Below are 10,789 nucleotides of genomic sequence, written 5' to 3'. Positions count from 1 at the left end.
GTGAGCCCCAGCTGATTGGCTGGGCAGGCTTGGGAAAGTGACTTTTCACCCTTCTTGTCAGAAACAGACTTTATTTGAATCTCTTTTATGTGCCAAGCACACAGGACTTCCTCTCATCTTAACAATGCCTCTCCGAGACAGGCCTTATTATGCCCACTTTACAGATGTGGCAACTACGGCCCAGAGAGGTGAAGTGACTTGCCCGAGCTCAAGCATCAGGAAAGTGGCAGAGCTCATACTAAAATCCAGGTCTATAAATGACAAGGCCTTACTGTATAGCACAGGAAACCATATTCAATCTTGTAATAACCTATAATGGAAAAGAATCTGAAAAAGAATATATAGGTATGTATAACCAAATCACTTTGCTGTACACCAGAAACGAACACCGCATTGTTAATCGACTATATTTCAATTTTAAAAATTGCTATAAAAAGAAAAAATATCCAGGTCTATCTAAATCCGGGGTCCATGCGCTCTCTCCTGTACCCAGCTGCCTCTGGTTGAGAAAATAGAGGAGGCAGAGGAGGAAGAGCCCATGGCTGCTTAACTAGTGAGTGGTGAGCTTGAGTGGCAAAGCCGGCACTTGTCCCACACAGGGTGGAGGCTGCCCTGGAGCCTCCTAAACCCAGACATCTAGGTGCTGCCCATAACCCCTGCAGGCTATGGCCCCACGGAGGGGGCAAGTTCCTAAACACCTGGCTCAGAGAAGGCCTAAAGGCCTCCTCTCTGCAGCTCAGCAGACTGGGAGCACCCGTGCTTCTCCTCAGCGTCGTGTAGACTCCTTTCTACCACTGACAGCTTAGGGGGTCATCTTACCTCTCTGAGCCTCAGCTTTGTCCTTGACGAAGTGAGGCTTAATGTTAACCTAGCCTGTTGGGATGTCATGCAGATTAACTGAAATAACTCACGGCAGGGAAGAAGTGGTCTGAGAATGCCTCACCCCTGTACACCAAGGCAGAGTTCACAAAATCACAGCCTCGTTCATTTCTAGGGCCTCCTTTGTTCCGTCCCACAGGCCCGATGCTGGGGACAGTGTTTCGGTGGTAGTGGTGGGGATGATCGGGGTGGTCCATATGAAATGCAACACGTATCCAACTGAAACATGGCTGCACCCTTCGTTCCCCCAACTTTGCATTAGGAATTAGACAAATACATGAAGGATGTTTATTGCTTTCATGTTTGTATTAGTCAAAAGCGGAAAACAACCTAAAAGTCCCATGCTATGGGATCGGTTAAGTAATTTATGATCATGATATATAGAGCACACACAGAGTGATGGATCATCAATATACTGTAAAAAGAGAAAACCCCAAAGACAGCCCGGCTCAAAAACTGAGATACGCAGCACGCACAGAAGCGCATAGCGGTGAGCGCTGCGGCAGCCCACCAGCCCCCAGGTTGGAGCACAGGTCGTGGGGTGCCCGGAAGTCAGCTCTTGGGGAGCTACAAGGGCTCCACCATAGGGTGGGAGGCTAGAACCAGGTTCACTATGGAAGCCAGTGGGAGGAGGGAGAGGGCCCTCCCAGTAAGAGCTGGAAATGGCCACTGCTCCTGGGAATTTTGCCTACAAGGCAGCGTGGACTGGAAGGCCATGGGGAGCTGGAGGGGCCATACCCTGACTCATGACCAGGAAGTGAAGCGAGCCACAAGGGCTCCAGGTTGGAGCTGGAAACCCCTAACATCCCCAAGGGCAGAGCCCTGACCCGCCATTATAAGACCGGAGTTTGGCCTGGGGGGTCTGGGAGACCAGAGTAGGCAACCATGAAAGCACCAGATGGGGAGGGAGGGATAGAACTGAGGGAGAGAGACAGACAATAAAACATAAACACAAACAAAACAGCACCGACTCTCCCTCTCCAAATGAGGCTGCAACCCCAAATTCCAAAACATATAAAGAAATATAACGCTCGGAGAGAGCCAACAAAATCTACAATCAGTACATAAATTTATTCCAGATGAAGTTTTGGAGAGCAGGCTGACAGATTTTGAAAATAAGCATGTCTAGGGTGTTCGCAGAGATAAACGAAGGCATGATAGTCCTTAAAAGGACAAGATATGATTGCACAAAAGCAGGAAGAGAGATAGGAAAAGAAAATCAATTAGAAATCTTTGAAATAAACAATATGGTCATTGAAATAAAAAAGAAAACCTCCATAAATGGGGTAGCTATAGCTGGGACCCAGTCATGGAAAGAATTAGTGAATTGGAGGCTAATACCGAGGGAGTCACACCAGCATAGACACAAACTTTGAACGAGCAGTTAAAAGGCATGAAGGCAGATACTGAGAGGCTCTAGCCTAAGTCTCACAGAAGGTCCACACAGATGATGGGGAACAAATGAAGAAAAGGCAACACTTGAGAGATAATAGCGGAGAATTTTTCAGAATTGAAAGAAGGTATGAGTTCTCAGGGAGAAAGCTCATTCGCTCCAAGAACTGAGCAGAAGAAATAAAAATAAGTCTATACCTGGACAATTTGTGGAAAATTAGCAGACCACTAAAGGTAAAAAGAGGACCTTACGGTCAACAGAAAAGCAGAGACGCGCTCTGTCCAAGGGAACCAGTCCACCTACGGTGCTGCACAGCTGTCAGCAGGAGGCAGAGCCCTGCATGGTGGGTGGCCGCTGTGACTCCATGATGGGTTAGGCTGTTGTTGAGGCCTCTCTGGTAGGCCACCTCTAAGGATGACCAGAGACACAGTTTTGATGGCTTTGAACTGCATCTCCTCAGCATGGCATTCCTGCTGACCTGCCTCGCCTTTTCCAGTCCTTCTGAGTAAACAGCCATTTTCCTTTCTTTGTTGCTGCCACCGAGGAATGGGGGTGCGGGGACGCTGGGAGGAAAGTTCTTTATGAAGCTCTGGCCTCAAAGAGAGCCGCCCAGTACACCGAGCATTGCTTTGGAGCAGGTGATCAGGATAAAGCAGCCCTTTATAAGACCACCACCGTCCCCGCCAGACCTTATATATGAGGGCAAAGTAGGGCTGGCCATGTGATGAAGAGCGCTTGGGAGTCACATGCACCCAGCTTTGAATCCCTGCATTGTGACTTCCAGATGACATGCCTTTGGGCCAATTATTTTCTCATTTGTGAAACAGGTATAATACCATCCCAATGGGATGGTTGTGCAGAATAAAGTGGACCCTAAAAATGAATGGAAATGTGCTGTGTAACCTGTAATGTGGTAGATTATTATGACAACCTCTCCCGGTTCCCAGCTTGCCTGGAATCCACCTTCTTCCCCTGAGTGATTTCAGTTAATCCTCACAACAGCCTTATGGGATGGGTGACAGTTTCCCCCGTTTACAGAGGAGGAAACTAAGGGTCTGAGAGGTAGAAGATCTGCCTCTCCGAGTACTAAGTGGAGGAACCAGGACTTGAACCTGGCTCTATCTAACTCCCAGCCTGTTTTTCCATGCAGGGCCTGGCCTGGCCCTGAATTTGGAGGTGGGTGATGGGAGAGAGGTCCTGCTGTGTTGGAGTCCCTGTTCTTCAGGGGGACTGAAGAGGCAGGGCCGGCTCCCAGGCGGAGGTTGGGGACGGCTGCGAGCAGAGGAGCTCAGGAGGTTGGGGTGGGTGAGGGCAGACAGCAAAGAGGGGGAGCTTTTGATTGTACCCCAGCCAGGGACTGCAGCAAGCAAGCAGCCTGTCTTGCCGATCCCAGCTCCGCTCTACAACGCCCCTGTCATCTAGGGCAAGCTATTTACCTCTCTGCACCTCAGTTTCCTCGTCTTTCTGTTAGGCGTCACAGCAGTCCCTGCCTCCCGAAGCTGTGGTGTATGTAAAGCAGACAGCCCAGTGCTCACGTAGGGGGGCCTCTCTGCACCACTTCCCATCACTTTCCCAGTCCTTAGCTCTGGGGTCTGCCCCAGCCAAGTCTCGCTTGCTCCTTGTTCCTCCATGCTTTTTCTCGCCTCACATTCTCAAGGAGGCAGAGATCCAGATCGCCTGGTTGTTCGGAAAGATGGCGGTTTCTATGTCTGGGCCAGCCTTTGGTAAGTGAGAATGGAATGTTCATTCATTCTGTTATTTGCTCATTGATTCCAGTATTGATTGATCACCTACTATGTGCCAGGCACTGTTTTAGGCACTGGTGATGGAACAGTGGGCCAAACAGACAAGGACTCTGTGCTCACGGAGCTCATGTTTCAGTAGAGGAGAAGTCCACCTTCCCTGTGGAGGCCCCCAGTGCAGTCCTACACCCAGGTCAGCTGCCATGTTAGACATGGATTTTCAACTCCCTCTGAGCTGTCCAGCCCTGGGACCACAGCAGAGAGCCCAAGAGATAGTGGAACCTGTCTTCTGCCTCCAGACAACCTCAACCCAGACAGCTAAAACCTGCTGCTGTGTATAAAGCCAGTGACCTAGGATCCAAGCCTGACTCTGCTGCTCATTAACTTTTTGACTTTGGACAAGTTCTGTAACTGCTCTAAGCCTCCGTTTTCTCATCTATCAAATGGGCATAAAAATAGCACCTACCTCATAGGGTCATTATGAGGATGAAATAACACACATAGCAGGCATGAAACAGTGCCTGGCACACGGCAGGTGCTCAGTGCAAGTTCAGTAGTATCATTATTATTATTGTTATTATTGCTGTTGTTGTTATTTTTAAAAGTTTATTATTTTACTGAAGTATAGCTGATTTACAATGTTTCAGGGAACAACAAAGTAATTCATTTATATATATTTATATATATATATATATTTTTCTTTTTCAGATTCTTTTCCCATATAGGTTATCACAGAATATTGAGTATAGTTCCCTGTGCTATACAGTAGGTCCTTGTTTATCTCTTTTATATATAGTAGTGTGTATCTACTCTTGTTATTATTATCATTACCTGACCTAGGGTGTCAAAGGCCTTTGGTTTTGTGTCCAGGTGCAGTTTTGGAAGATATGTCTATTCCTGACCCTGTGACCAGGCCAAAATCCATGTGGCAACCTCCCAGGAAGCCCTTCCACTGTGGTCCTGGGGGAAACCAGTCTGAGGTCAAGACCCCCTTCCAGGCATCCCCACAGCATGGTGTAGAGAGCCTGGCTCACATACTCGTCTCCTTCGGATTTACCTCAAATGCCTCCTTTTCAAGGAGGCCTTCCCTGACCACTCCATCTAAAATCCTAAATGCCCAGCGCTCCCAATCCCCCTTCACTGCTTTCTCTTTCTCCATAACACTTATCACCATCTTTCATGCCTCATACTTTACTTAATTCAAAAAAAATTGTGGACTGCCTCTCCCCGCTAGAATGTAAGCAGGAAGAGACTGTCAACTCTGCGGGGCCAAGTAGGCCCAAGGCAACTGGCCAAGAGATAAGCCAGATAGTTCAGCCTGCCAGTTAATAACTACAGGACAGTCTCTGCCTTAATCTGAACCGCAGTTTTCCCATTAGAAGCACAAGGTGGGTGGAACTAGTGGTCTCAAACGACCTGCTCAGCTCTGACTTACAACATTCTGTGCTTTGTGCCAGTTTTCATGGCACACAGAGCAGGGGCCTGGACTTCACTCAAACCTGCCTTCTGTAGGAGGCCGCACCACAAGCAGTGTCAGGGCTGCAAGCAGAATTCCTCTGCCCCTCAACCTGGCCTCCCCCTCTCAGACCTTTGTCAGGAAGGCCCTGGGCTTGGGAGCAGGGTGGCCTGGTCTCCCTCCATGTGGTGAGAGTATTCAACCTCAGCTCCCTGTCCTGGCTCACGGGGCCTCAGTCTGTGCCTCCATTCCCTCTGATAGTTTTGCCACCAGCCATGGCCGGCTGCACGCTCCCCTTCAGGTTGACACGGCTGGATATGGTACTGGCACGTGTTCTCATGAGCTGCCCTCTCTGATCAAAGGCTGTGGTTTGCAGATGGGGTGAACCAACCCCCTAGGACAGTTGGCTGGTCCGTGGACCACTGGCTTCTGGGTGTAAATCCTGCCTGGAATTCCATCCTCCCTCCTTATTCTGAGTATGAGGTATCTGCTAGAGTCCAGCACAGGTAAGGCCAGGACCTGGCACCTGGCACACAGCCCCTCTCTCTGCCTAGAAAGAGACCCCATCTGGAGGAGGCAGCTCTCCATCTTAGCATGGGGCCCCTCCATTCGTGCACTTAATTAGGTGACTACTATGTGCTTTAGGGGCTGGGGAGACAGTTGTAAGCAAGTACAGTTACAGTCTCTACTCTTTGCCTCCACTTACATTCTTGAGGCAGAGGTGGCATTTATACAGGGGCCCGAGGCACATCACAGAGACCGGGGCAGGAAACGCACTGTTTGCCTTTTCATGGTGATGGAAGCTACGAGCATGGATGAGATGGCTGAAGAGAGCGTGTATAGGGTGAGAAGCAAAGGGGCTTGGGATGGAAACTGAGGAAGTCCAACATCTCAGAAGTGGTCAGAGGAAGAGATGCTGGGGAGGATGCAGGCAGGGGGAGGGAGCTCCTGGGGCATCAAGAGGAGACAAGAGAGTGGATTTCCAAGAGGAAGGAATGGTCAACCATCAGATGAGACCCATGAAGGAGAGGGAGGCCAGGGTAAAGGCCAGAGCGTTGTTGAGTAGGGAGTATAGAAGGTGACCTGTCATGGGCTCCAGAGCACAGAGGAGAGAGTGACGGCAAGGAGAGTGACTGTTGTTTTTTATTTGTTTGTTTGTTTTTTTGGCTGTGTTGGGTCTTTGTTGCTCTGCGCGGGTTTTTTTCTGGTTGCGGCGAGTGGGGGCTACTCTTCGTTGTGGTGCACGGGCTTCTCATTGCAGTGGCTTCTCTTGTTGTGGAGCACAGGCTCTAGGCACGTGGGCTTCGGTAGTTGTGGCACACGGGCTCCGTAGTTGTGGCACGCAGGCTCTAGAGCACAGGCTCAGTAGTTGTGGCGAACGGGCTTAGTTGCTCCGCGGCATGTGGGATCTTCCCGGACCAGGGCTGGAACCCATGTCCCCTGCATTGGCAGGTGGATTCTTCACCCCTGCGCCACCAGGGAAGCCCAGGAGAGTGACTTTTATTGATCACCTACTACATGTCAGGTCCTCTGCTTGGTCCCCTATATGCCTCATTCTTTCATTGATTCAGTCAACAATTTTCCTAGATGCAGGGGCTTCATGATAAGCAAAGACAGGTAAGGCCCCTGCCTTCATGGATCTCATGAAGGGGTAATAGGAGTCAGACATGAATCAAAGAATCAGACAGATAAATGTGAAACCACAGCTGGGACAAGGGTGATGCAGGAGAGGCATAATGTACTAGGTGAGAACCTATAATCCTGGGCTCTGACTTGCAGGGAGGTCAGGGCAGACTTCCCCGAAGAGCAGGCGGGTAAGTTGAGATCTGAAGGACAAGTAGAAATAAATGAGGTGAACAGAGGAGAGGAGAGTATTTTACGTAGAGGGAACAACATATGCAAAAAAGAACTCTGAAGGCGGCCAGCAGGGCAGAGTGGAGAAGGGGAAGATGGAGTGGGTCAAGGAGAGGATGGACAGTGGGCACAGGAGGCTAGCTAAGGCTCCATGCCATCGTGCGGGGTTTGTCTTTACCCTAAAAGCACGGGAAGGCCACAGAAGGGCTTTAAGCAGGGGAATGACGTGACCAAAGTCATGATTTGGAAATGCACTCTAGCTGCTGTGAGAAGAGAGGGCAAGAGATGAGCTGCGTCGAGCATTTAGGAAGCTATTTGGCCAAGTCGAGTAAAAGATGGTGGTAGCTTTCTTACAGTGGAGACAAAGGAGACTGAAACAAGTGGGTGGATTAAAAAAATATGTTTAGGTATTGTTTACAATAGCAAAAGATTACATATAACTGGTGCTTAAATAAACGATGGCAGATCCAGAGAATAGCATGGATAAACAGAGTAAACAAGGTTTCCAAGTATTGAAGAGAAAGATTGACAAGATACGCTGTTAAGTGAAAAATGCCAGGTACAGAACAATGTATATTTGTGGAAGAAAGGGAGAAAATACACATTATATTCACTTTTCCATAAAGATGCACGGGAAGGCTACCCTCCGATAATAAAAGTGGCTCATCTGTGTGTGTCTGGGCGGGTGGGGGGCTTCAGGTTGATGGAAGTGGAGTGAGACTCCTCACACCATCCCTTCTTCTGTTTATTTTGATTTTTGAATGTACTACCTATTTAGAAATAATTTTCCAAGCCAAAGTGACTTAGGAAGTAAGATGATCAGGGTTGGCTATGGGGTTGGTAATGTGGGAGAGGTTGACAGTGGCTCCTAGGCTAAGGTCTGTGCACAAGATGTAAGGGGTGCCCTTTGTTATGTATGAGAAGGGACGGGAGACAGCAGGTTTGGGGAGGAAGATGGTGTGATCAGTTTGGAACCGGCTGGGTGTGAAGTACCTTCAAGGAGTGAGAGAAAAGAGGGAGAGGCAGGGCAGTAGCTGGAGAAAGAAGTAAGGTCAAGGTAAGTGGTTTATTTCAGTGAAGGAGACCTGAGCCCTTTCAAAGCAACTGGGAAAGATCCACTTGAAAGGGAGAGCCTGGTTGTCCTGAAGAAGGATCACCGGTGGGGTCAGATTTTCCAGAAGAGGCAGAATGACAGGAGACCCAAAGTACAAACAGAAGTTTGGTCTACATAAAAGAAAGTTACTCTATTTTAATAAGAGGTGAGTAGCCAGGGAGGGAAGGCTCAGGAGCCCATCTGGCTTCAGCCTTTGGCCCAAAGGGGAGCCATATCACCCCCTCCCAGTGGGCCACTGGGTCCTGATATCAACTGAGTGCCTTGCAAGCCCCAGACCTGCACTTGCTACTTTCCAGACGTTTCGCCTTCACAGCGGTCCTGGCTGCCATGTTATTACTATGAATCCCATTTTAGAGTTGAGCAAAGTGAGGCTCAGGAAAGCTCATGGTCACACAGCTAGTAAGTGGCGGAACCAAAATCAAGTCACATCTCCTGACTCCCAGGCAACCAGGCCCAGAGGCTCCGAAGACACCTGTGTATTCTGAAGATCCCTCTAGAGCAGTGGTTCTCATCCAGGGGGCGATTTGACCCCCCAGGGGCCATTTGGCAACATCTGGAGACATTCTGGTTGCCACAACTTGGGGTGGAAGGCTGCTACTGACAGATAGTGAGTAGAGGTCCCGGAAGCTGCTAAACGTCCTTCGGGGCACAAAGGAGTATGGGGCCCAGCGTGCCATAGTGCTGAGGTAAGGATTCTCTGCTTCTGGAGTTCTGGGACCAAGCAACTTGTCAGCATCTCCCCCACCTGCCCTCCACAAATTCAAGTATCTTCATTGGTTCTACTGACTTTTGACTTCTGTAATTTGTGCACATTGTAAACCATTCCAACAATGCCCAAGTGTTTAAAGTATTAAGTAAAAGCCATGCCTCCTCCCTTTATCCTAACTCCCCAGAGATAAATTGTTGTTACTGTAACTTTTAGCACACAGCTTGAACTGCACAAGCAGAAAACAACTTCATTTTCTCCCTCAACTCTCTCTGTGACCCATTTCTCCTCTGCTTCTTAGGTGAAATCTCTGAAAGATCCATACATTTTTCAGTCATTTTCAGAGAATTAAAAAAAAAAAACAAAAACTCCTCCAATTACTCTCAGGAATTAACATATCCAGTTCAGTGTTACAGATGAAACCCCAAACTTCACTAAAAGTTGAAGCTTTTCCCCTCTCCTCCTCTGGGCCTGTCAGGCCCAGAAGCAAGGCCGCCACAGGTGACAGGGGGGTGCTCTCTTGTCCCTCCTAACTGGTTGCAGAGTAAGCCCCTGTAAGGGAGCATCATGATTTCCTCAACCAGTTTCCTACTGATGGGCACTGAGGTTGTTTACAGTTGTTTTACTCTTAAAAACAATGCTGTGACACCCTTGCACATATGTCTATCTGTATACACTTGTTATGTCTTTAGGATAAATTTCTGGAAGTCAACGTGCCAAGATATGCATATTTAAAAGAGTGGAATATATTTCCAGGTTGTTCTCCACAGCAATTATATCAACCTATCAGTTTATACTCCCACCAGCAGCAGAGTATGAGAGGGGCCATTAAGGGTCTGGGTCTGTATTTCTCTCTCTCTCCTTCTCTCTCTTTCTCTCCCTCTCTCTCTCCTATAACACAGTGCCTGGCACATATGAATCAGGCTAGGCTGACATTACTGAATGAATGGGTGTTGGGAGAGTTAGCTGGGCATCTTGAAGCCCGTGAGGAAGGTGCAAATCTTTCTCTCAAGCTTCTTCCTCCTTCTTCAGCCCCTTCACAATCACTTCCTACTCCTTACCCACCCCCACCCCTCACAGTTCAGTAGATCCTAGGTCCTGAATTGCTCTTGAATCTGTCAGCTCCTCTCTGTCCGTGACCAATGCTAGAATTCAGGCCTCACCATCTCTTGCCTGGAAGAGTTCCTTGCTGGTCTCCCTAGCTCCAGTTTTGCCATCTCTGATCCATTCTTTCTTCTTAATTTTAGATTTTTAAAAAATATCTATGTATTTATTGGGCTGTGTCGGGTCTTAGTTGCGGCACGCAGGCTCTTTGTTGTGGCACACGGGCTTCTTCCTATTTGTGGCACGTGGGCTTCTGAGTGTGAGGGCTCAGTAGTTGCAGTGCACGGGCTTAGTTGCCCCGCGGCATGTGGGATCTTAGTTCCCCGACCAGGGATTGAACCCAAGTCCCCTGCATTGGAAGGTGGATTCTTAACCACTGGACCACCAGAGAAGTCCCTCTGATCCATTCTTGACACCTCCAGAGTGAAAGTCCTAAAATGCCATCTTGTCAGTTCCTCCCCTCTCCTCCGGAGGCTGGCTGCCTATGGCCCACTCCATGGGGCAGGCTGTGATCTCTTTTCTCCCCACTCCTGTCTCATCG

Source organism: Grampus griseus (genome assembly GCF_964374135.1).
Source record: "Grampus griseus genome assembly, chromosome: X".
Taxonomy (NCBI): Eukaryota; Metazoa; Chordata; class Mammalia; order Artiodactyla; family Delphinidae; genus Grampus; species Grampus griseus.
Note: the sequence above shows the minus strand (reverse complement) of the source record.